The following is a 27,205-nucleotide window of genomic DNA, read 5'->3' as shown; positions in this document are numbered from 1 at the left end:
ACTGATGAGGATCTATTGTTAGGCTCTAAACCCCACAATCGCCCACTTTATGTCTCTGGTTATGCTCATGAACAAAGGATCGAGCGTATCCTTGTTGACGGAGGTTCAGCCGTTAACATACTTCCAAAAATGACCATGAAACGACTGGGTTTTACTATGGAAGAATTATCACACAGCCGTTTGGTCATCCAAGGTTTTAACCAAGGAGGACAACGTGCAATCGGCCTGATCCACCTAGAATTGATCATTGGAGAGTTGAAAAGTAATGTCTTGTTCCACGTCATTGACACTAAGACGACCTACAATATGTTGTTAGGACATCCTTGGATCCATGAAAATGGAATAGTGCCGTCGACCTTGCATCAATGCTTCAAGTTCTTTCAAAATAGAATAAAAAAGGTTGATGTCGATTCAAAGCCTTTTGCAGAAACCGAAGCTCATTTTGCTAATGCAAAATTTTATGCAAAAGAAGACATTTCTAGTGAGGTTCTTCCAGTTGAGATCCCATCTATAAAAGGTAAACAGGGTGAAGAGGAGCACGTTAAATTCATCGCAAAAAGGACATTTCTTCCCCAAAAAAAGGTCCAGAACCATTCCTCCGGTATATACCATTATCACACCGCAAGAATGGACAATCACCATTCAAGGAATGCCTTCAACCTACAAAAGACGTGGGAAGGCTTCCTGCAAAGCTCACGATGGAGGATGTAGCCATATTGAAAGAAAATCATGTTATGCCTTTAACTTCATCCACAAATCCTTTACCCTCGAAGCCGTTAAAAGGATTCGTGAGATCTTCGCAGAGTCCAATAAAGCATGGTATTCTACCAAGTGAATGGACGAAAGAATGGTTCAACCCAAAGGCATGTAGGCTGTTAGCCAAAGTAGGCTACGATTTCTCAAAACAAGAGGACTTAGGGAAGTTAATTCCAGAAGCCACTGGAGAAAAGATGCAAGGCCTTAGCAAAACACAAAGGAAAATGAGGCTTGAAGGGCATGAAATTCCTATCCCAAAGACCGGATTAGGTTATACTCCTGAACAACCAGCTCAGATATGGATCAAGAAAAGAAGCGATCCTTCGAGTTCCTAATACATAACAGTGGAGGTCGACAAAAGTTCCAATCAAAGAAAAGATCATTCTTCACCCCGTGTTTCAGTGTTTGATCGCATCGAGACCTCATCATCACGAATCACAGTGTTCGACAAGTTAAATACAGCTTCTTTAACACCAAATCGGGACACTCTTGCTTGTAAATCGGTCTTTGATCGACTGGGGGCAACGAAAAGGCCTATTGCTAGTCATTCTCAAAGTTCAATAAACTTTGACGTTTGAAGGAAGAAGAAAGCTAATGATGAGATCCGCAGTAGCATTCCTTCACGCATGAAACATAACTTTGCCTTGGAGATCAACACTGAAGGATCGCTCAAAGTCAAAAGACGAACAATTGTACATACAAGTCAATCCCATATCCATGATGAGGAAATTGAAGAGGTATCATCCTCGTTTCATATTACAATAGAAGAGGGTACACTGTCAGATGCTGAAGCAACCAATGAAGAGGTCGATGAAGCTCCTCCAGCCTTGGAAGATGGAGGACAGGCTACAGTTGATGAACTTAAAGAGATCAATTTAGGGACTGCTGAAGAACCCCGGCCAACTTTCATCAGTGTACTTCTCACCCCTGAAGAAGAAGAAGGATACCTCAAGCTCCTAGTAGAGTATAAAGATGTGTTCGCTTGGACTTACAAGGAAATGCCTGGGCTCAATCCGAGTATTGCTCTACACCATTTAGCCGTAAAGAAGGGCGCGCGCCCAGTCAAACAAGCTCAAAGATGCTTTCGGCCAGAGCTTATCCCTCAAATAGAAACTGAGGTCAATAAGCTCATTGAAGCAGGCTTCATTCATGAAGTGCAGTACCCGGAATGGATCGCTAACATCGTCCCTGTCAAGAAGAAGAATGGACAAATCCGAGTGTGCGTTGACTTCCGTGATTTGAACAATGCATGTCCCAAGGATGATTTTCCATTACCCATCACTGAGGTCATGGTTGATGCCACTACCAGTCATGAAGCTTTATCTTTCATGGATGGATCTTCGGGTTACAACCAAATTCGAATGAATCCTAAGGATGAGCAGCTTACAGCTTTCCGTACCCCTAAGGGAATTTACTGTTACAAAGTGATGCATTTTGGACTAAAGAATGCTGGTGCTACTTATCAACGGGCCATGCAGAAGATATTTGATAATGTACTTCATAAATACGTGGAGTGTTATGTCGATGATTTGGTGGTTAAAACAAAAAGGAGGGAAGACCATCTGGCAGATCTACGATCCGTGTTCACCCGCCTGAGAAAGTATCAGCTTAAGATGAACCCCCGCAAATGTGCTTTTGGCATAACATCTAGAAAATTTCTTGGTTTCATTGTGAGGCACCGCTGTATTGAAATTGACCAGTCCAAAATTGAAGCTATCCAGAAAATGCCAGAGCCCAAGAATTTGCGAGAACTTAGAGGCTTGCAGGGAAAACTAGCCTACATACGATGATTTATCTCGAATTTGGCTAGTCGATGTCAACCTTTCAATAGATTGATGAAAAAGGATGTGCACTTTGAATGGGATGAGGCTTGCAGCAATGCTTTTGCACGCATCAAAAGATACTTACTTAATCCTCCAGTTTTAGATGCTCCTATCCCAGGAAAGCCTTTGGTGCTGTATATTGCAACCCAAGAAAGGTCTCTAGGTGCTCTTATGGCGCAAGAAAATAAAGAGGGGAAAGAAAGAGCCCTTTATTATCTAAGTCGAACTCTCAATGGGGCTGAATTAAATTATTCTCCTATTGAAAAGATGTGTCTCGCTCTTTTCTTTGCCATAGACAAACTGGAGCACTACATGCAAGCATATATGGTCCGTTTGATAACAAAGGCAGACCCAATCAAATATGTCCTCTCCAGGCCAGTGGTTTCGAGTCGTATAGCTCGATGGGTAGTCTTGCTTCAGCAATATGACCTTGCATACGTTCCACAAAAAGCTGTCAAAGGACAAGTATTGGCAGATTTCTTAGTTGATCACCCAGTTCCGTCTGATTGGGAGTTCTCTGATGATTTTCCGGATGAAGATGTGTTTTACATTGAAGTAATGCCACCATGGGTGATGTTTTTCGATGGGGCTACACGTCAAGAAGGAGCGGGGGCAGGTGTAGTGTTTGTTTCTCCACAACGGCAAATACTTCTTTACTCGTTCTCATTAAGCGAACTCTGCTCTAACAACGTAGCCGAATATCAAGCATTGATCATTGGTCTACAGATGGCTATTGAGATGGGCATATCACAACTTGAGATCTTGGGAGACTCCAAATTAGTTATCAACCAAATCTTGGAGCAATATGACGTCAAGAAAGAAGATCTCATCCCCTATTGCAAATATGCGAAGAAGTTGCTAGCAAATTTTGAAGCCATCACATTGGAGCATATACCAAGGAAGGAGAATAGACAGGCCGATGCTTTAGCTAATTTGGCTACTGCCTTAGCATTATCCCAAGAAGAAACAACCAAAGTCGCTATTTCCCAAAGGTGGGTGGTACCTCTTGTGATTGAAAAGGAAGAAGAAGAGCAAGCCAACATCATTTCTATATGCCTTGTCGAAAAAGAAGATTGGCAACAAGTGATCATTGAATACCTTCAACATGGAAGACTCCCGGATGATAAACGCCACAAGACTAAAATTCGGCGGAGGGCTGCTCGATTCATTTACTATAAAGATACTCTCTTCCGCCGTTCATTTGATGGATTGTTTCTTCGTTGCTTAGGAGAGGAGGAGGCTAAACAAGCCTTAGATGAGGCTCATTCTGGAATATGCGGCGCACATCAGTCAGGTCCTAAGTTACACTATAGGATCAAACGAATGGGTTACTATTGGCCTACGATGGTACAAGATTCTATGGTGTGCGCTAAGAAGTGCGAAGCTTGTCAATATCACGCAAACTTCATTCATCAGCTGCCAGAACCTCTACACCCAACTGTAGCTTCTTGGCCTTTTGATGCATGGGGACTTGATGCAATAGGGCCATTACCAAAGTCATCCGGTGGCCACTTGTACATCTTGGCCGCAACTGACTACTTCTCGAAATGGGCAGAAGCTGTACCCCTTAGGGAAGTGAAAAAAGAAACGGTGGTCAATTTCATTCGAACTCATTTGATCTATCGGTATGGTGTCCCTCGGTATATCATAACTGATAATGGCAAACCATTCTACAATAAACTGATGACAGAGCTATGTGAGAAGTTTGAATTTAAACAATACAACTCCTCCATGTATAATGCCCCGGCAAATGGACTAGTTGAAGCGTTTAACAAAACACTTGGCAGTTTGTTGAAAAAAGTGGTATCCAAGACAAAGCGAGACTAGCATGAAAGAATCGGAGAGGCATTATGGGCATATTGAACAACATTTCGAACGCCTACTCAAGCAACGCCATATTCTCTTGTCTACGAAGTGGAAGCCGTCCTTCCTTTAGAACGCCAAATCCCATCATTACGGATTGCCATTCAAGAAGATTTGACTGGAGAAGAAAATGCCAAGCTCAGGTTGCAAGAATTAGAGGCACTTGATGAAAAAAGGCTCGAGGCCTAACAACGCCTTGAATGCTATCAAGCTCGTCTTTCAAGCGCATTCAATAGAAGGGTCAAACCACGATCATTCCAAGTTGGTGACTTAGTCCTCGCCGTTCGAAGACCTATCATCACAACTCATCGTACAGGCAATAAGTTCACTTCAAAATGGGATGGACCTTACATTGTGCAAGAAGTTTACACCAATGGAGCTTACAAGTTGATTGATAATGATGGTGTAAGGATCGGCCCTATCAATGGGAAGTTCCTCAAACGCTTCTATGCTTGAAAATCAAGAATTGCTCCTCGGTAAGAGCTTAAACTATCCACTATAACGCTGCAAGGGTACATGATGTCTTCCCATTACCTTTGAAAGCGTACAATTAAAGAAAAATTAATCCCCCTTTATGGCACCATTTGTGAGTGTGGCGTAGTGGTTGGACGCCTGTGTCGCCCTTGAGGCCAAGGTCTCGGGTTCGATTAGTGGTGATACCCACTATTGCACAATTGGTACCCATAAAATACTGTGGGGCGTGGGGCGAGGATTACACACGTGAGCCCTCCTTTTTGCCAAAGAAAACAAGATTGATCTAGACTTCAATGAAGTTGTCAGGTCAAACCATATGACCGTTGCTTATGATGTACTTCCAACTCTCAAGCAGGGGGCAAACACTAACCAAGCTCACAAGTTGATCAACAATGATGATGCAAGGATCGGCCCCATCAATGGGAAGTTCCTCAAACACTTCTAGGCTTGAAAGTGTACCAATAAGGAGAAATTAATTCCACTCCATGTCAACAATTGCGAGTGTGGCGTAGCAGTTGGACGCCCGTGTCTCCCTTGAGGCCAAGGTCTCGGGTTCGATCAGTGGTGATACCCACTATTACACACTACGCCCCTCCTTTTTTGCAAAAAAACACATAAGAAAAACAAACAAACAAAAAAATTAAAAAAAAAAACAAAAATCTTTTGAACTACGTGATGACTTGATCCCTCTCAAGGGTACGTAGTCAACTTAGTATCTTTTGCTAAGTTCAGTCATGCACTAAAAAAAAAAATTAAAAATTGTTTAAAAAAAAAAATCTTTTGAACTACGTGATAACTTGATCCCTCTCAAGGGTACGTAGGCAACTTAATATCTTTTGCTAAGTTCAGTCTCGAAAAAATAAAAAATGAAGGAACAGAAAATAAAGTCTTCTTTATTGATTGACGAAAGGAAAATAGTACAAGAGGAAAACATGTTGACATATATGAAGGGAATTAAAACAAAAGAAATTACGACATCCATTTCAAATCTTTCAAGCTAGAACGATTATCTTCTAGAAGGGCTCGTATCTTCTCTAAAGCCTCCATATCCTGGTCTTCAAGAACGGGGGTAGATTTAACTTCTTCAAGTTGTTCTTCTAAGTCTTGCACAACATTGTCTTGTTCAACTTGATGAGTCTTAATTTGAGACAGTAATTGCTCTAGTTGGACAAGCTCGGTTTTCAAGTCAACCATCCTCAATCTAACAGCATCAAGTTTAGTCTTCAAAGACGCTTTCTTATGCGATGCTTCAGAAAGGAGGAATTCAACTTCAGCTTGGCGTTGAGATAAGATAACAGGACTTGGTCGTTGGTTCAGAAATTCCTTCATCTTCAAATAGTCTGCAATACCCTCACAATATTTGTCAACATTCTCGCGCAAGTGTTGAGGGTCCACTCCAAGACTTTCAACCCCACTGTAAATTTCTTGTACTTCAGCTTGTGGGAGGATGGTGTCTATGGAAAGATTCGAAAGCCTGTTTAGAAGAACATCTCCTAGCATAGAAGCCCCTTTCCTACGCACAGAAGAAATATGCGCCTTGGCTTCAAACACAGAGGCTTCCGGAGGTTTAGTCGGTTGCAGGGATGGCAGAGGTACCCTTTCTATCTCAATTGGAAATTTGGACGACATACCAACATCAGCAAACTTACACCTCTTGAGATCCGAACTCTTCGTAGATGGCTTTGAAATAGAAGACTCACTATTTGTAAGAAGCTGCGCATGATTAATAGAATGCTCTACATTAACACCCTCCATTGGACTCTTCGATTGTTTCCAATTATAGCCCAGGTCATTACATACTTCCTCCTCAGAAATTTTACTGGCATCCCTAGCTGGTACAACAAATGGACCTTTGGTGCCTTGACTGCGAGTGACTCCGATATGTCGAGATGAATCTTTTGAATGACTATCATCTTCAAGACGACGTCGTACAAACTCTGACAAAGGCTGTGGAATGTATGGGTCTTGTAGTTCCCTCTTTCCCTTCTGAGGTTTGTTGGATGTTAGTGGCTTAGCAGGGAAGGAGGCGATGTCAGCTAGGAGATCTGTTCCTTTGGTAAAATCATTTCCACAAACCCTTTCCCACCATTGTTTGTAGCTATGTCTGACTCGACTTCCAAAGTCTGTGGCAAAAGCTGAAATGAATATCTTAGAATCTGTGTTGCAGCAAGTGAAGGATTGGTAGAATTGGCATAGGTCTTTTAAAGAACCGGTATGAATTTCTTCCTTCAAATCACCTGGAATGTCTTGATGAAATCCAAAGCGCCGACTAAATTTGTGAGGACTATATGCTTCTACAATGTGTTGGTCTTCACATCAAAGTGACAAGTACCCCGAGCGAAGGCTCATAAAGTAGTCAAACTTCTGAACAGATAAATGATCATTATCAATAAAAGTCTGGTCATAGTTTTTCTTGAAAGCAATTCGGTGCCAAAGAAAGTTGGTGGCGTTTCGTATATGCTTGCGTGTAGAGAATTTGTTGAATGGAGAGACATAGCCCACACCAGAATATTTAGTCATCAAAGCATCAGATGGTTTATCATGGGTGAGGCGATTGCTTCGGAAGAAATGACCTACCCAGGCATAAACATAATGGATGGCAAAGCTAGCTCCAGTCTTGCTCGGGGTAGGAGAGGAAGAAATGGTGTTAAGCCCACGATAAATGCTAACCAATACTGGAGAAGCAAGACCGAATGAACGACCACTAGCTATGGAACTAGCAATCTTGAAAGTACCTGGACGGATGCCGTTCTGATCCTTGATAGGGAAGACAAATATGCACAGCCAACAGGAAAGAAGCGCCGATAAATAAGTCTCCTCCTTTAAATCACCTTCAACTTGAAGATCCACAAAGACCTCGTGTTCTTTATCAAGCCATGGTCCATGCTCCTCTATCTCACCCGAGGGATTCTGACTATACTTGGGAATGGTTGTCCGTCTCGCTGGTTTTCTAGGAGCCGAATACTTGCTATTTCCTCATACCAAAAAGTAATCCAGTCGCGAACACTTACTTTCCCTTGTCTCTTTAGTCGGTTTTGAAGATGATGATATGCTAGGAAGAGGTAGCGGCAGCTGTACGGCAGATAGGGTCGTCCTTGGTCATTGATTCCATCTAGCTCTTGCACATTGGGTACTACTTCATCATAAAATGCACCGGTGCAAGGAAGTCCACCAAGAATGGAAAGATCCCATGGGGTGATGGAAATTTCCCCAACTGAGGTATGGAGGGTATTGGTGGACGGACTCCAACACTCACAAAATGCTTTCATGAGGTTCTCATCATAATCATATGTGAACAAGGAAGCAAAGACTGCACTGTAGAGGTGGGTCACATCAAGAAGGTGTTTACACCGGCTGAGCACATCTTCTAGCCAATCCCAATAAAGGGAGAAGTAGGAAAACCCTCCATTCACGTTAAAGGAAAAATCCCAATCCGCACGTTTGGCAATTATCTCTCGTCCCAAAGTGTTGTACGGCTTTGATTTAGCAACATTTTTGTGATGCGAAGCAAGAAGGATAGTTGTTTCCAAGTTAGAGCCGCCATCAGAAGGAACAACCTGTGACCATTTTCGGCAAATTGAGAGGATAAGAGTTACGACCCCATTTCTCTGAAAATCTTCCAATTGTGGGCGGACGAACAATCAAAGTCGTAGGCTTCGCATCCTTGCCATCTTTCTTCTTATAAATAAACAAGGCTGGTTCTTCACCAATTTTCGAATCCTTAAAAAAGAGCATCATGATAGCTGTAAAAAAAAAAAAAAATTTATTATTATTATTATTACCAAATAAAAAAAAATAATAAATAATAAAAAAAAAAAGGGAGGAGGCATGGTTTCTTCATACAGAGTGTTATATTACTACAGAGTATTCTGAAGATTACGCTTGTACAAGTTAATGCATGCTTTGAGTGGCTTTATATAGGGATCCTCAGAAGCTAGCAGACAAAAGGAAAAACACATGTGAAAAGTTAAAAGTGCCATAATTTCAAAGGGTGACGTACCCATTTGAAAAATCAGAAATGTAAAAGCTCATAAATGTATCATGCTGTCAGAAAGAAAAAAAAATTACACTAGACCTCAGAAACAATCTATAGGCATGCAGAGAGGAAAAACTATAGCACTAGACTATGAATGAGGTTCTAGGCCAGCAAAGGGAAGTTCCTTGTTCCACTGTGTCACCAACCCTTTGAGAAACAACAAAGACACTCAGTGGTTACCTTGAAGCCACTCCTGCCTGGATTGTCAAATATTGTCAGGATGGCCACCGCTAAAGAAGACCAAAGTGGCAACATGTCCAACAATGGCTGCGGTCTCCCATTCCAGATTTCTACAATTTCTGACAAGATTTCACAAAAAAATCAACCCACAGAAATCTTCTAAGGACTTTGATGAACAAAACCCAGGAAGATCTTCAGCAAAGGAGCCACCACGCACCGCCACAAACTCCTAAACGTCCCGCGGGTTTCTCATTCAAATCTGCACAAATCTAAGAAAATTTTCACGAAACGGGTGCCACCACTAGATCCATCGGCCCACGATCTACAAAGCCCAAAAATTTCAAGCCCAAAAACGGCTGCACGCGCCGCCTCGAACTCGCAACGACCCACGGCCTAGTCCTTCAAATTTGTGCAAACATGCTCAGAATTTTACAAAACTGACCCTACAGAAGTCTTGTACGGCCTTAGAACTACAAAACCTGAAAATTTCAGGTCCAGAAAACCGGTCACGCGCTCCCACGCGCCGCCAGAAGATTCGCCACATCGTACACGCGCCTCCGTCAAAGCTCACGCGCTAGGAGGATCCCTCACGCGCGTACACGCGCGCACGCGCCATACGGCAGGCGCCAGAGCTCGCACGTGCCACACGTGCACATGTGCCACACGCGTCCTGGCAGTGACATCATCCATGACGTCACCACCCACGAGGTCTGACCCGGATCGGCCTGGTTTGACCCGGATTCGAACCCCCTGAAAAAAAAAAAAAAAATGCTTTGACCAAGTGGACCTTTGACCATGACCAAAAAGTCAAAAATTTCAAAACGAACCTGTCCCACTCAATTTTTTGAGTACATTCCGATTTTGGGACCCATTTCTTCATTCGAGGCTCGAAAATTGTGCAAGCGTCCAATTTTCAAAAAAATTGACTTTTGTGCAAATGTTGACCAAACGTCAAAATTTTTAAGATGGACCTATCTTGCTCAATTTTTCATGTACATTCCGATTTTGGAGTCCGTTCCATCATTTGAGATTCAAAAATTGCACAGATGGTTCAAATTCCAAGACAGTTGACTTTTATCTTAAAATCAACCTAAAGCCAAAATTTTTAAGCCACACTTGCCTTGCTCAATTTTTCGTGTACATTCCAAATTTGGGGTCTATTTCTTCATTTGAGAATCCAAAATTGCTCAAATAGTGTGATTCTACAACTGTTGGCTTTAAAGTGAACTTTGACCAAGAATCAAGACGTTCGAGCAAAGCTTGTCCTGTTCGGACTTTCACAAAGATTCTGATTTTGAAATCCACTTATTTGTTTTGGACTTGGTGATCACCAATCAAACCCACATGTTTGAAGTATTGATGATGTCCAAAATTTAAGCTCCTGAGATCAAAATTTCAGATTCATCCATTTAATTGGGATCTCCTTAGGGTTATTCTCTAGACTTCATCAAGACTTCTCTCTCAAAGTACAAATGAACTCTCACAAGTGTGTTGGAACTTGAAATTACATTGGGTCATTAATTCAACCTACCATTCTTGTTCGGTGCCTACCAGTCTCCAACTTACCATTCCCGTTCGGTGCCTACCATTCCCACCTACCGTTCCCACCTAACATTCTCACCAAAAATTCTCAACTACCATTCTTAACTACCTATCTACCATTCTTCATCTCTCTACTATAAATAGGAGGGCCGGGTTCACCAAAAACTAATCCAAAAAAAAGGAAAAAAAAAAAAAAAAAACACTGAATCATGAAATGAAGATTTGCCTCTTTCAGATTTTCAAATACTCCTTTTCACATCCATTTCTCACTATGACCTCATCATTCTCAATACCTAGCAATCGATTTTGCTTCAAAATCAGTTTGAGATCAACTTTCCCATGGTTTGGCCGAAACCCTATTAACAACATCATTGCAGTTTTGAGATCCAAGCAAATTTTGTGCCCCCCCTTAATAAGCTCATTTGTCCATAAAATTACTCATAACAAGGCCTGTATCGACCTCCCATGCTTCCGTGGACTTGGTTGGCTAGGAAATCCAAGTCCAGCGGACACACCTGTTCCTAACCTCAGGGCTCCTGTAGTCTCTTTCCAATTGCTTGGTCTTTCAGCGGAAGCAGTAGTTCGGAACAAACAGCAACTTGGCTGGTTTCTAAGACCAGAATCACAAGTTAGCTCCATCTTTCATTTTTCTGTGCTTTTCCAACAAGTGGCAGTAAGTAAAGATGGTAAAAAGTGTTGGGGTATCCTACAAATTTTTTTCCATCCAACACTTAAAACAACCTCCAAGGCGCCAGCTCATCAGAATTCAGCCTTTGGTGCCGGTAAATGGTCACCAAAGCCTTATTCCATGTCCTCACTATTATGGGACCCAAAGGTCATCGTTGCTGGTACCTCAAAACTCACTTTCTGGAATTACTCCAACTTAAAATTAGCTTGAAGAATTTCAGAAGATACTCTTTTGAAATTACTTCAACTTAACGTCCGTCAACATGGCCCCATTACACAGGCACATTCAATTACTTACTGCAGGACCTCATTCAACATACAATCAGTCCCATATTCAAAGGTGTACTTCCCATAAACATCTACACCAGAAGGGTCCCAGCATACAAGGCCAGCACCATGGTGGTGTATGTTTTGCCCATTTACTTTGCTTCATCTCCGTCTTCTTCGTTGCCACTACCAGCATACCCAGAATACACAAGCTTTCGAAATTACCTCGACTTAACTTGAGTGATACAATTACGCAGGCGCATTCAACCACTTTCCCACCTGTCCTCGTTGTAATCCAAAGCATGATCTTCTGAAATAACTTCACCAGAAGTTCTTAATAACACGAGGCTAGCTCTATGACCCTGCATGCTGTATCCAGCCACCATTCTCTCATCTTCCCCATCTTCAACATCTTATGATCGCCGCCAACGATCCAAAATAATCTTTTGAAACTACTTCAACTTAACCTCTACTAAGAAGGCTCCATCACGCAAGTACGTTCAAATACTTGCAGACCCTTTTTCAGTCTCATCAAAGCCTTTCATATGGGTGGGTCTACTCTTCGGAAATTATCTCATCCTTCTGAAAGCTCCACCACCTTCAACAGCTCCATCACCTTCAATAGCTCCACCACCTTCAACTACTTCACTTAAAGAGTCAAGTACCAAAAATCCATTTTTTTCGAAACTCATTCCCATACCACACTCCGAGACTGTGTGCGTGAACGAGTCTCGAGGGGGCATTTGTAGAGAGGGAATATTCCCGACCTATCACAAGCTGACACGTCACATTATCAAGTCCACAAAATACAGCCGATTACAAAACACCATGTATTGCTGCTAGGTTTTGCTATCACTATTCAAAAGCCAATGGAAATTCGCTAAGTGTCATGCAAAAATCAATCACACATCAGCGCACGTGTAAGCGATGACACAAGCAACTTCGCACGTGTAAGCGATGACACAAGCAACCTCGCACGTGTAAGCGATGACTTAAGTGGACCAATCAGGCTGTGACATGTGTCACCAATCAAGCTTCGCCACGTGTCACTCACCCACCCCCAAACTCCTATAAATACTCCTTTCCTGAGGGATAACCTTTTCTTTTCCTTTACCCTGCAGCTGGTCTTCTTCTACTCGTTTGTATTTGTCAATCCAATCCATCAACTGGTGCACACTGGTGGTAGATTTGCCTGTCAATGACTTCCTCAAGGTGTGCTCAGCCGGGAGGCTACTTTTGAAGGTGCTGATGGCAAGTTCGTCAAAATTGCCTTCCAGTTCGTTAAACATTTCCTAATAACGATCCGAGTAGGCTTTTAGAGTTTCTCCATCATGCATGGACAACGATAATAACGCACTCAGGGGTCGAGGGGCACTGCTGTTCGTAACGAAATGGGAGCCAAAGGCTTGGGTTAGCTACCTATACGAATCTATGGAATTCGTCTTTAGACCATTGAACCATCTTATTGCCAAAGATCCCAAGCTGGATGGGAAAACCTTGCACATTAGCGCCTCATCCCAAGAAAGGACAGTCATCCTTTGGTTAAACTGGCTCACATGCTCCACGGGGTCTGTTTTTCCATTATAAAGGGTGAAGGTCGGTTGCTGGAATTGTCGAGGAAGCATAGCCCCTTTTATGCGGTGCGTGAAGGGTGATTTGGAGAGCTGCTCTAGTGCCTTGCTCATGGCATCGTTTCCCTAGCCCCTGGGAGATGGGCTTTTACGTTCGCACCTTCGAAAATGCTCTTTTTCATAGGAGAAGGTCTCGCTTGGAGGAGTCCTCAATCTTTGCCTATAATCGTCATCACTTTCATCATCGAAGGGTATGTCATGCCTGGAATGGGATGGCCTTCGTTGTGCATGGTACAACTTCATCTTCAAGTTTTCTGTCTCTTGCTGCATGGCCTACTTATCATTCTGTCTCTGGGATGCATGGCTCTTAACTTGTTCTGGTTGCGTGACCTGGTTGTTGTTTTGTCTTTAGAGCACATGGTTGCCTACACGAGAATGGCTTTTGTTGGTTTGAGTGGTGTTCACACTTCCCTCCCAGAACCTTCCATTTTCTTCGTTGTGAGTATGCTCAGGGTTGGAGAAATTACACTGTTGTTGGGGTTTGGCTGGTTCGGGTTGATGGGAGCCTGCTTGATAAGGGCCTAATCTTGCCATGCCTGATTGTTGTCCTTACTAACACGCAAGCTCTTCCCACAAACGGCGCCAATTGTAGGGGCTGGGTTCGTGCACTTCTTTCGTGGTAGAAGTGGATACAAGCCCAACTAGCCCAATACAATAAATTTGTAGAGAGTAGGTTCAAGAACTGGGTTTTAGCGAGGACTGCAACGACCGGATATGGTCATGAATGGGTTGAATAACAGATACGCAGGCTAAAAAGGGAAACTTCGTCCTCGGGCCTCTTGTCTGAGGAGCTTAATGTTCTTCTTATTTCTTTTACGCTAGGTTACAATGGTCCTAGAGACGATACATAATGCTACTCACCTCTCTCTCTCTCTCTCTCTCTCTCTCTTTCTTTTTTTTTTTTCTTTTTTTTTTTCTTTTTTCTTCCTTTCCTTTCATGGAGGGATTCTTACATTATATAGCCCCTCTCAGTTGATCCTGACCTTCCATCTGTTGATTAGGCAGGTAACTACTTGAGTGTTTGTCCCATCAGCCGCCTTCCCCCACCTTCTGTTAGTTGCAGTAACCGAAACCATACTGTTCAGGGGTCCTTTCCCCATTAATGTGGCCAGGACGTTTGTTGGCACATTCAATGCGGAGGTGACAACTTTTCCTTGAACCGCTCCTACACTATATCCCCATGCACATCCTACTGTACTCGTCCTTTCTTCTGGGAGCGCTCTAGGGGCTGCCTTTGATGGCGTGCCGTTCTTTCCCTCTAGGTTTTGGGATGCCGAGGACAGGATCATCCTCGGCTACAACTCTAGGCCATTTGGACTTTCCTTGCATGTCCTCGGCAACGTCTCTCCTCGGCGCGAGCCTTAGGCCCTAATGTAGAGTAGGCCGGGATTACAAATTTTCTGACCCCACAGATAGTATAATTCATTGCTTCCGATCACCTTTCTTAAAAAAAAAAAATAATAATAATAATAAAACAAAAACAAAAACAAAAAAACAAAAACAAAAACCAAAAAAAAAAAAATCAAAAAACAAAAACAAAACAAAACAAAACAAAAAACAAAACAAAAAGAAGAAGCTAATAGGGGGGAGGGGAACATTTTACGTAGTCCTATGTCCGTGTCCATCTCCTACAGAGCCGAGCTACATTATATCCGAGTTTGGGAATGGAATTAGGCCCATTTCAATAACAATCGAAAGCCCAACAAAGCACATCATGTGCTAACAATTTGCATCCCTTTCCAAGTTTAACTTTCAAACAAACAAAATATTTTTTTTCTCTCTTTTGTTGATAATGTAGACGTTCAGAGTTCAAATCCTCCATCCTCAACTATCAAATTATAAGGGAAAAAAAAAAAAAAAAATCCATGGCTAGTCTATGCAGCACGAGTCACTACAAAAAAATTACTGCATTTGCTCCTAGATTACATTGTCATTGCTGTTAGATTTAGTCAATGAATATATAATGATCCATAGCTACTTCGGAATAGAGTAGTCTAATGGGACAAGATGTCCCTAAAGATGTAATACTTCTTAAAATAGACATTCAGTGTTATAAACTTATAATCCTCTGTTTTCACTTGAAATGTTTTTCTCTTTTTTTTTTTGGTTCAAAAAAATGATGATAACTCACATAAAAAGTGTGGCTGACACGTGTTTGTGGTTTTTTTTTTTTTTTTTTCTTTTTAAATATTTTGAATTTTAATTTATTGTTTTCTTATAATGCATTCTGCTTTTGAGTGTTTTAATATTAAATTCTCAAATTGAGAAATGTCTATTTCGATAATGCAAGTATTTCACTTAATCTTGGAAAACATTAAATTACTCTTTTAATTTTTGTTTTTATTTTTTATTTTTATATTCAATTGTTACAATAAGAGAGGTGGAGGATTTAACTTGAATTCTCCTTATAAATGAGATCAAATCATGCCACTAAATTATAAGACTTCTCACTTTATTTTTGCCTTTAACCAAAAAAAAAAAATCATTAACTAAATTATAGGGTCATTTTAGACTGATTATTCTTCCTTAATATTTTGTTTCTCAAAAAAAAAAAAAAAAAAAGTTCTTCCTTAATATTTTGATGGGTCCGATAATCCATTACTAGACCACATGCTCTTTTTATTATGATTACTATTATTTTCTATGCCAAAGATATCTGATGGACTGCTTTTCTGGGTCAAAATTCTTGAATTAATCCTTCATAATTCAGCCTACTCATTCATTATTTAGGCCCAAAAAAAAAAAAAAAAAAAAAAAAACAAAACCCAAAAGATTTGAATTTCACAAACGGTTCGGAACATGATCTTACTATGAAGTTTCTAGCTGTAATAGTCTTTGCATTTGCATATGATTTGGTAGTTTCTTCAATGACCAGTACTCCAACAATCTCCCAATTCCCACGAAGCCAACCAAAGTCTCTCAACTTTCAACGCGGTCCATCTGAACAACAAAGTTAGACTAGCTTCCCCTTTTTTCTTTGTGCTTTTGAAAAAGTATATATGGTTTATTGTTCAAATGGGAACTTGCATTGGCTTTATAAGACTCATGATTCATGGAAACTTCATAGTCTAATAATTTATAATAGAAAATTGCTTAGGGCTTATGTTTTTTTTTTTTTTTATTTATTTATTTATTTTATTTTTTTTTTTTTTTTTTGAGAATGCTTAGGGCTTATGTTCATTTCATTACTTATTTATAGTGTATTTAGATGAACGTATTTTTATCAATTTATTTTATCTATTGTGTAAAGGTAAATTTATTCCTTAAAAATGTGATGTTTTCAAAAGCTATTTGTAAAATAAGCTCACGCAAATAGGTTCTAAATAATTTTTAGCACATTTGGTTGTTTAGTTATTAAGATACTGCAAATTATACTTGATGATGCTTAAGATTAGTTATCACATTTCTAATACATAGAGGTGTTCATCAAACTATTCAAACTGCACCTAAACCGGAAAAATACCCTCACCAAACTGCTATATTATTATTTGGGATCAAAATAGAATTTTTCAACCAGTTTTAAGGCATTTAGAGCACTTATGGATCTAAATAACATTGTTCAACATTATAAATTACAAATTGAATTGAACATATATAATTCCCATTTGCTAGTATTGAAGATTGAATGACATAGTAAATTACCATATGTAAAACTCTACTAGGAAATGCCTTTATATAGACACATTATATGTGTGTATTGTATAGGAAATAAAATCCAATTACTCCTAAAATATAGGGGGTAAAATCCAAATTCTAAAACATCAAAGTGTAAAATTCAAACGCCCCCCAAACACTAAGGGGTAAAATCCAAATTTTAAAACTTTAGGGTGAAAAATCCAGTTAAATACAAAATCATAAACTATTAACCTTAAGGGTCTTCCCAAAATAAGCAAGACCTTATTTTGACTTTTGAGCAAAAAGTTATTAAGGAAACAAAAATTACTATAAAAAGCAAAATCACAGTTTTTGGGGCCTAAATAAAGTAATAACTGTTGTCAAAGGGCCGTTTCGCTTCAACCTACCAAATTTCATGCGATTCCGACTTCGAGACCCATGATTTCTACTAGTGCCTTTTTGCCTTGCACGATGATTTCAAGCGTGCGTGGGAGTCTAGGAAGGTCATTGCGGTCTGTTCTACATCATGAATTTTGACAAATCCATGATTTGGATTGCATTTTCCTTTTATATATTCCATGCTTGCAAAATTTTAACAAAATCAAAAATTAATAGCTATGTCATCAATTAAATGTTTAAATTTTGAGATTTTACAATTTAAAATTATGCGTAATTAAAAATAAGTTTATAAATCAAATAATAAATAATATTTAATCCACATGAAATTTGACATGCATGTTAAGAATATTTTCAAGATATTTAATTATGTTAATTTTTTTAGTGGGAATTGTAGTCATTGGCTACAAACTAGTTTCTGGCTAAACTTTGTCTTGAAATATGTTGCTAGCCATCTGTTTTTAGTTTAGCCTATGTCCAATTCTAAAATTTAAATTTGACATCTACAGCAGCTTGGCCCAACACACGACTGCTCTACAGAAAAACAGAACAAATCTAGACGTAGTCCTTTTCAGGAATGTGGCCAACACTGCTCTGTTACATAATTACTTAGTATAACAACTTAATCAATTTTTCTTAAAATCAATCATGGCGTATAAATTACTTTCATTATTAAAAAAAAAAATCTGGAAGTAGAAACTATAGCAAGGATTGTGGCCTACGTTGACTCCGTGATTGACGATTAGAAAAATAAAAAGTTGGGGTAACATAACAAAAAGGTTGCAGTTTTTTCTTGGCCAGAAGAAAACGAAAAACAGACATGTTCTTCTTGGAAAATGCAAGGAACCACCCTTTTCTTATTCTTGTTTTATACCCAAGATTAACATACTGGATTTGTGTTACAGATTTGGCCTTACTTCTTTTAGCTCCGATTAGCCATACTCTCATTCCTGTTATCATATCATCCAAATGAGTTGTTTTTCGTATGTACACACTTTGATGCTTCTACAAGCAAAAGATATTACAATTTAATTCTTTTTTGATGTAATTTCACGTCCTTCGCATCTTATTTCATGTCAATAGTCATGCTGCTAAAATCTCTAACCCAAATGGTTCTTAATGAAAGAGCTTAGGTTTGCTCCACATTCTTGTCTGGTCATTGCCAGGTACGTTTAGCCTGAGTTCTGGTAGTTTGAGTGATATCTCTTGCTTGAAATCTATTACAGATTCCTTGGAAGACCCTCTTAAATGGTAAGTTTTCTCTTGTTACTTTTTCTGCCCTTCACTGTCTTTTTGTTATCTTTATCCCATGAAATAAGAATTACAGGTTTTGGAGCCACTGCAGTGTGAAGGGGAAACCGGACATTTGTTAAGGTTACAAAGCGAGGCTAGTTGTATAAATGTTTTTCAAGTAGACTATTGTAATTGGTTCTTCCAGTGAATTTTCTATGCAATTGGTTACTGGAGTGGTTTTTCTTTGAAAGAATTCTTCATTGGTTTTCCATTTGCCAAAACGTTGTGCTTGGTTATTGTTTATTTCTTTATTCACTGGGTACAACTTAAAAAAAAAAAATAAAAAAATAAATTATCTTCTTGTTCATGGAATTCCCAATAAATTTGTGTGATATATCAATAAATCCGCTATATTATTATTTGAGGTGAAAATAGAATTTTCCATTTGGTATTAAATAAGTTTTTTTCAACATTATAAATCACAAAAAGGATTTCAACATAAGACCCCTTTTCAATAAACTAAACTCTGCCTACAAAGTTCTGTTGATTAAAAACTTTTTGAGGATAAATACGAATAGGAACGAAAGAAAACAATTTGTGGGGACATATCCTCCACCCAAATTGCACGAAACCAACAGATTGTTGGACAAGCTCAAAGAAATTTCGTTTACATGCATTAATTTGCCAGCATTGTTTATTGACTTCGTGTTCCATGCCCTGGAGTCTCAACTAGCGTTCATGACGGTGCAATGACTTGGAAAATTAGACTCATCAACCACTTTTGGAAAATTACTTATCTAGTAGTTTTGACTTGGCTTCAATTTTTATATATTCTTTGAAGCTCCAAGAATTAATGGAAATGATCTATTTTCCAATCTGAAATTTCCTGGAAAGGATTTTGTTTCAATATGTCTCTTTCTAAGTGGTTACACGTACGAATCTTTACGCCTGCGTTTTCTTGCGATACATCGACTAGCAAATGCATGAAGGGTCGGAACCAAGAGGCCCCGGCCCAAAGAAAAAAAAAATTGGATCCCCCGAGCCCAGAGAAAAAAAAGAATTTTTTTTATTGGTTATATATATTTATTTATTTATTTAGAATTGTGCTTTCCCTCTTCCAAAAACTTAGGCCCATTCTCTTTAATTAGTCTAGCCCAATTAGCAACTACTCAACTCAAAAATTTAACAAAAACAAAACTTTAAAATAAAAATTGTAAATTGCAAATTGCACTCCTAAAGTTTGAGGGTGTTTAAATTTTACACTTTGAAGTTTCAAACTTTAGATTTTACCCCCTGAAATTTGAAATGTTTGGAGATCCAAACACTCCCAAACTTTAAGGAGTAAAATCCAATCACTTCAAAAATATAGGAGGTAAAATCCAAATTCTAAAATATTAGGATGTAAAATTCGAACACTCCCAAATGTTAGGAGTAAAATCCAAATTCTAAAATTTTAAGGTGAAAAATCCTATCCCCCCAAATTTTAGGGGTGTAATTTGCAATTTATCCAAATAAAAAATAAAAAATCATAGTCCGCCCAATATTAGAGTACTAGCATTAGGTGTTTTAAATGCCAAATATTTAGTATTTAGAACACTAAATACTAAAAAAACTACCATTTGAGACATTTCAAATGCTATATTAAAGTAGCAAAAGTAAGTTTTGGTTTGTAAAAATAAATTTTTTTTTTTTTGCAACAATTGATGCTCTTAAGAAACAATATTATTATGCGTTTTTTGGTCTTTGTTGGTAGATAATTGCATCTTAATATATTAAGAAACAATGATTTTGTGTATTGATCATGTTTGATGGTTAGTTAGTATTATATAGATACTTATTTGGATTTTTTTTTTTTCTTATACTTCGGCCCACCTAGCTTGAAATCGTGGGGCCACTCTCTTTGCTATTTTTCACGAATTTGCTTGCTCATTTTTGAATATTCTTGACATAGGCATAGGCTTAGTGACTGCTGGAAATCAATTAAACATTCACTTGATGACCCTTACAACTACCCTAAATATTCATGGATCTTCAACGACAAGGTTGAAGTTTCATCTGTAAATTTGTTAGGGTGGAATGCTGATACCCTCATGAGAATAAGGTCTTAAATCTCAGGCTCAGCGACATGGGGCTCAGGGGTCAGTTCCCCTGGGGCATTAAACACTGCACAAGTCTAACAGGGTTAGACCTCTCTAATAATGTACTTTCAGTACCCCTCCTATTTGACATAGCAGAGTTAGTCCCGTCTCTCACAAGCTTTGACCTCTCAATCGACAGATTTTCTGGCGAAATCCCGAGGAACTTTGTCAATTGCAGTTATCTAAATGTCCTTAAACTTGACCAGAACCAACTAAGTGGTGAAATCGCTCCCGAATTAGGCGTCCCTGGTTGTATTAAAACTTTTGGTGTTTCTAACAATATGTTGTCAGGGGTTCTCCCTTTGTCAATGCCAATGTTCTGGCCGATAGCTTTGCTAACAACAATGAACTTTCACAAACACCTTAAAGATATAAATAGTGTTGACTAAACTTATCAACTTGAACTTCAATTTACAATTTTACACTATTTTAGAAAACTATCAACTTCAAATACATGAAGTACTTAATCACAATATATTCAGACTCATAGATTCGTAATAGAAATAAACATTCAAAAACTTGACAGTACAACCAGACTAAAGAAATAATTTTTTTAAAACAAAAACAAGAACCAAAAGGAAATTGTAGTGACCAAGAGGCACAGGCCACGTGGACAGGCATGGGTACAGTGAGGAGAGGGCTTGCAAAGCATGGAATCTCATATCGCTTGGGAATGGAAAAATGGAATGCCTTATATGTGGGTTGAATATCTAAATATAAACAACGTGTTCTCCCTAGCTTTATGCCTGGGAGAAACAAAAAAATATTGTTGACATGAGGATTGGGGTGTTACAAATGATATTAGAGCTTGAACCCCATTGAAAGTGTGGGGGACCCACACATAAGGATATATGTTCCTGTAAGGGGGTGGATTTTAATGACCCACTGACCCATAAAGTTAAGAGGCACAGGCAACATGGACAAGCATGGGTGCAACGAGGTGAAGACTTGCAATCCATGGAATCCCACATTACTTGGATGTCATAAAGGTGAAGACCATAAATGTGGGCTGAATATCTAAATGTGAATAATGCATTTTCCCTAGTTTTGTTTCAAGAAGAAACAAAGTCATGAAAAGTATGGACCTCAAAGTGGACACTAATGTTGATATGAAGATTGGGGCATTATAGAAATATTTGAAACAAAAAGAACAAGACGTTAAAGCCTTTTTTAAGAAGAAAATAGTTTAATGTTAATATAACTCAATAATCCGTTTGTTTCAATGAAAAACCTTATGTGAAGATAGTTTTTGGTATTTTTTCTGTATTTTGTAGTAGCAAAAATAAAAATTAGTCAACAGAAAACTATCTATTAACTTCCTTTATTCAAGTTGGCATGAGATAAAGTTAGTTGCAACCAATATTTTTTTGAAAACAACTTTATCTCATTTGAAACTAAATAAGAAAAGCGGTTTTATCTCACTCAAAACTAAATAAAGGAAGTCAAATGGTAGTTTTCCAAGTCATTTGAAGGTCAATACCAAACATTAAAAAAATGAAATAATTTTCAAGAAAATATTTGTTGGAAAATGAATAATTTTCCATAAAATGTTAATGTCCAAACAAACAAAGCGCAAGTATGCATTTGACTTCAGCTTCTTCAATTTTTTATTTTATTTTTTTAATAATTGTTTTTGCTGAAAGTGTTATAAATTATACTTAAACTTTGAAAATGTGAAAAAAGAAAAAAGTAATGTTTTAATTTTAAAAACCTTCACTTAAAACCTAAAAACTTATCAATTAAGTTGTAGGCAAATGAACACTAAGTATGAAACAAAATGATTTACAATTTTTTAAAAGTAAACTTATATTGTTTTGAGCTAATGTGACATTTAATAATTAAGAGCTTTATAGCTCATTTAATTGGTAGCTCATGATATTTCCTAGGAAGACATCCAAATTCAAACCCTCTGACCCTAACTATAATTGTATATAAAAAAATAAAAGGGTTAGTATTGGCTATATATCCTCAGGAGTTAAGACATTTGTTAATTTGTTAATTGACATTTTAGGAAGGTTGTGATATATATATACACACACACGCACACTATCTATACATTATCTATAATAGAATTCCCTTCTTTGTACTAGACTTTTATGTGGTTCAAAAATACTCCTAGTCTCTACGTTTAATAAGAATAAGACTTGGGGACAACCGGTAAAAATATATCTCCAACTCCATTTTTTTTTTTTTTCTTTTGAGGAAAATCTCTAACTCCACGTTAAGTGCCTACAAAATAGGAAACTCTTCTACTAATTGATGTTTTCAAAACAAATTTATCCAAAAATTAAAATTAAAAAAAAAAAAATAGTCCACTTTGATATTTTCCTCAAGACTAGGTTCCAACTTTTTTATTTATTTATTTTATCAAGACTCACTAGCTTATTTTATTTTATTTTTCTTTTGAATTTCCAATTTCCTTAATTCTTAATCACATGTATACTAGACAAAAAAAGAAAAAAGAAAAAAGAAATAAAATAAGAGAGAGCTTTCCACTCTCCGTACAATACTTGATCTTAGCCAAAAGGCCGAGAAAGGTATTACTCTACGTACAATACTTATCGTCCATTCTTTGTCTTGCTTTTAAATCCCCTGACTTCGTTTGCAGCCTTTGAATTTATGTACTAGCCTTCTTTGACTACATCTCTGCTAACTATTACTCTTTGTAACCCTCGGCCAATTACGTCCTCCAAACCAGTTTTTTGAAGATTCAAGAACTAATGAAATTTCCTGGAAAATTACTTTGTTTCATCTTTTTCGCTTTATAAGTAGTTACATATAACGCTTCTTAGGTCTGCGTTTTATTGGCAATATACTTACAAGCAAATGGCTCTAAATTCCAGAGTGTTGAGTGCTTTTTTTTGCATAATCTTTGTTTGGTCATTTCTTGAAATAAGCAATGGCGTACAGAGTGATAACGACTGCTTGAAGTCAATTAAGCATTCGCTTGAAGACCCTTAACGGCTACCTTAGTTCATGGAACTTCAACAACATTACCGAAGGTTTCCTTTGCAAATTTAATGGGGTCGGATGCTGGCACGACGATGAGAATAAGGTCTTAGATATCAGTCTCAGCAACATGGGGCTCAGGGGCCAGTTCCCTCGGGGCATTAAAAACTGCACAAGTCTAACAGGGTAAGACCTCTTCTGACAATAAGCTTTCTGGACCCCTCCCATTTGACATCGCAAAGTTAGTCCCCTCTGTCACGACCCTCAACCTCTCCAGCAACAAATTTTCTGGCAAAATCCCAAAGAGCTTTGCCAATTGCAGTTATCTAAATCGCCTTTTACTTGACCGCAACCAACTAACTGGTGAAATCCCTCCCGAATTAGCCCTACTCAGTCGTATGAATCAATTCAGTGTCTAACAATATGTTGTCAGGGGCTATCCCTGCCTTTGGCAATGCCAGTTTTCAGGCTGATAGCTTTGCTAACAACGAGCGACTTTGTGGGAGGGCTTTGAAACCCTGTAAAACTCCAAAGCGGGGATTGAAATTCGACTTTTCTTTCAAAGGTGGGTTTGTAGTTGATTATGTGGTTTCTACAGTTTCGGCAATGACTATTTTTATGTCCTATTATGTGGTTTGCATTAATGACAAGAAAAGAGATAAGAAGAAGACACTGTCAAAAGAGAGGACTAGTAAGAACGAGGAAAAAGAAGCTGAGCAAGTTAATCAGTCACAAACTCAGGGGCTCCTGCAAGAAGCGACCAAAAAGGTACTTTATCTAACTCTAATAAACTCAAGAAACTTCTTTCAATTCCTTGTTTCTACAATTTTTTGGAAAAATATACAAAATCCATGTGGTTTTTCCATCAAAACATGAAATCGTGTAACTGTAGGGATTTTGACTGTAACACAAAACCTCATGTTGTACCTTAATCCCTTGGAAACTTGTAATCACGTTAACAACTTACTGTTTGTTTTCATGAATGTGTAACAGTTTACACAATTAATAATACCATATGGGGTTAAGTATTAAACTAAAGACAATAGGGGTTCCCTTTTCAGCAATAAAAATACATAGGGTTTGTTTCTTCCACCTCCCCACAACCACCCCCCCCCCCCCCCCCCCCCCCCCAAAAAAAAAAAAAAAAACAACAATAATGATAATAATAATGCAGCCCCTTAAAAGAAACATCCATTTGATAAATTTTGTTTTAACTTAAAATTTGTACTAATCTAGAGTGGCAAATTATTGATCTGCAGAATTCTCAATTTGAGGGAATGGTTACTAAAATGAACTTTACGGAACTTAGCAAGGCAACTTACAATTTCAGCATAGACAACGCCATTGGGGTGGGAAAGATGGGGGTGATGTACAAAGCAGTGCTTCCAAATGGTTCACCCCTTGCAATTAAGAGGTTGCATGGTTGTCAATCATTTGAAAAAAACTTCATATGTGAACTATTGGCATTGGATAGATTGAGACACAATAACATAATTCCCCTCTTGGGATTCTGCAGAGAAAGGACAGAAAAGCTTCTTGTGTACCAATATATATCGAATGGCAATCTTTATGATTGGCTACATGCAAAGGAAGGCAATGACAAGATCTTGGAATGGCCTTTGAGGATTAAAATTATGATCGGTATTGCAAGAGGCTTAGCATGGCTTCACCACAAGTGAGATTTCAAAGTAGTGCATCTTAACTTGAGCTCAAACTCTATTTTACTTGATAAGAATTTTGTGCCCAAGATATCAAATTTTGGTGGGGCGAAAATATCTAGTTCTGAAGGGATGATGTTCATTGATTCAAATGACTCTAACTCAAGCAATAGCTCTTTTGTAGACAGTGGTGTTTGGCAGGGGCGGAGCTACAGCAAGGCTTGGGGGGGCCATGGCCCCCCCAAAATTTTAAAAAATTATTTTATATTATATATAAGTATTAAAAAAATTAAATATTTAGCTAAAAAATAGAAGTTGGCCCTCCCAAATGTTTGAGTTAGTTCAATGATGCTCTTAAAAATCAATAGAAATTTTCAATTGATCTAGTAGTTATAAAGACAATGTAGTTTTTGTTTTCTCTAATTCGTTTTTTTACATATTTAATATCAAACTAGACAGTTTTTGTATAGTATTGGAGTTTAAAAGATGATAAATTCCCCTAAAAAATTATCTTGCAAATATATAAATGTGAAAGTTATTAATTTTATATACAATATATTTATAAATTATGACCTACTCTAGTATCAAAATATTAATATTTATATTTATGTATGTGCGTTTATGCCTGAGTGTGATGGTTTATCTTGACTCGAAACTAATATATTAGTAACAAAATTTGGCCCCCCCAAACAAAAAATCCTAGCTCCGCCCTTGGTGTTTGGGAGTTGGGTTTTGTTAAAAAGGATGTGTATGACTTTGGAATTCTACTTATTGAGCTAATTATAGGGAAGGAACCCATTCAAATCAACAATTTTTCGAACAATTTGAATGGGAGTTTGGCTGATTGGATTACTCATCTTTTGAGTAGTTCTTCCGATCTCTACAGTGTCATTGATAAATCTTTGATTGGTCGAGGATATGATGGTGAAATCTTTCAATTTCTTAGAATTGCATGTACCTGTCTTAACTGCTTTCCTAGTCAAAGGCCAACAATGTTTGAATTGTACAATACAGTAAGTACACTTGGGGAGAGATATGGCATCGCAAATGACTCTGAGTTATTGAGGCAAATAGAAATTGCTATTGAAAGTACCTCAAATGAAATTGTTTCGGTAGAAATTGCATAGACCCATTGATGTATGGCATAGAAAGTGTATCTTTTTCCATGAGAAATATATGTAGACTTTAGACAGAATTGGTTTTGGGTTATGCTTGCAGTTTGCTAGCTATAAAATTTTTCTGTCAACCATGGTCTTTTTTCTTCGTTTTCCCCCTTAAAAAAAGACTAAAAAAAAACTGGAAATTTCTATGTTTTTGTGAATGCATGGTCCATTGAAAAAAAAATGTTCTCCATTTTTATCGGTCTTTGTTATTCTAGTCATGATGAGATGAGGGTTTGGAATAATTGTTCAAATTTCCCCCAAAAAAATGTTATATTTCTTGTGGAAATCAGGTACATCTTGAGATATATATATATATATATATATATAAAATTAATATATATATATTTATATTAAACAATGGAACAGGTAGAAGTAGGGTTTGAATCACAGACATGAGGCATCACAAAGAATACTATTAGCTTTGGACTATCACCTGAACTCCATACATCTTGATGTTTTGTTGGTGAACAAATTGCATAGGCTGCTATCAGCAAGAGACTTTCATTTTATAACTAATACAAAATAGTCAACCATTGTGTCTGATACAGAGCATAGTTTTCAGAACCGGACCAGACTAGAAGGTCGGACCGTGAAAATCAGGAACTGGGATGAAAACCGATTTTTTAAGCATAAAAAACCAAATTTTTTTTAATTCCATGAACCGCTAAAACCGGGGTTGGACTGCACGAACCGGAGAGAACCATGCGGTCCAACCCCTTAGCAATTTAAAAAAAAAAAAAAAAAAACAACTTAATACAATTTTATTCTAGTTAATTAAATTATCCATCTCTTAT

The 27,205-nt window shown here is 38.1% G+C and overlaps 1 pseudogene; it reads left to right on the top strand.

Moving 5' to 3' along the window:
- The first annotated feature begins 23,449 nt into the window (after positions 1-23,449).
- LOC126702895 (inactive LRR receptor-like serine/threonine-protein kinase BIR2) lies at positions 23,450-26,375 on the top strand (annotated as a pseudogene).
- The last annotated feature ends 830 nt before the right edge of the window (positions 26,376-27,205 follow it).

This window comes from Quercus robur, chromosome 10 (genome assembly GCF_932294415.1).
Source record: "Quercus robur chromosome 10, dhQueRobu3.1, whole genome shotgun sequence".
Lineage (NCBI taxonomy): Eukaryota > Viridiplantae > Streptophyta > Magnoliopsida > Fagales > Fagaceae > Quercus > Quercus robur.
Note: the sequence above shows the minus strand (reverse complement) of the source record. Positions and strands in the feature narration are given on the sequence as shown.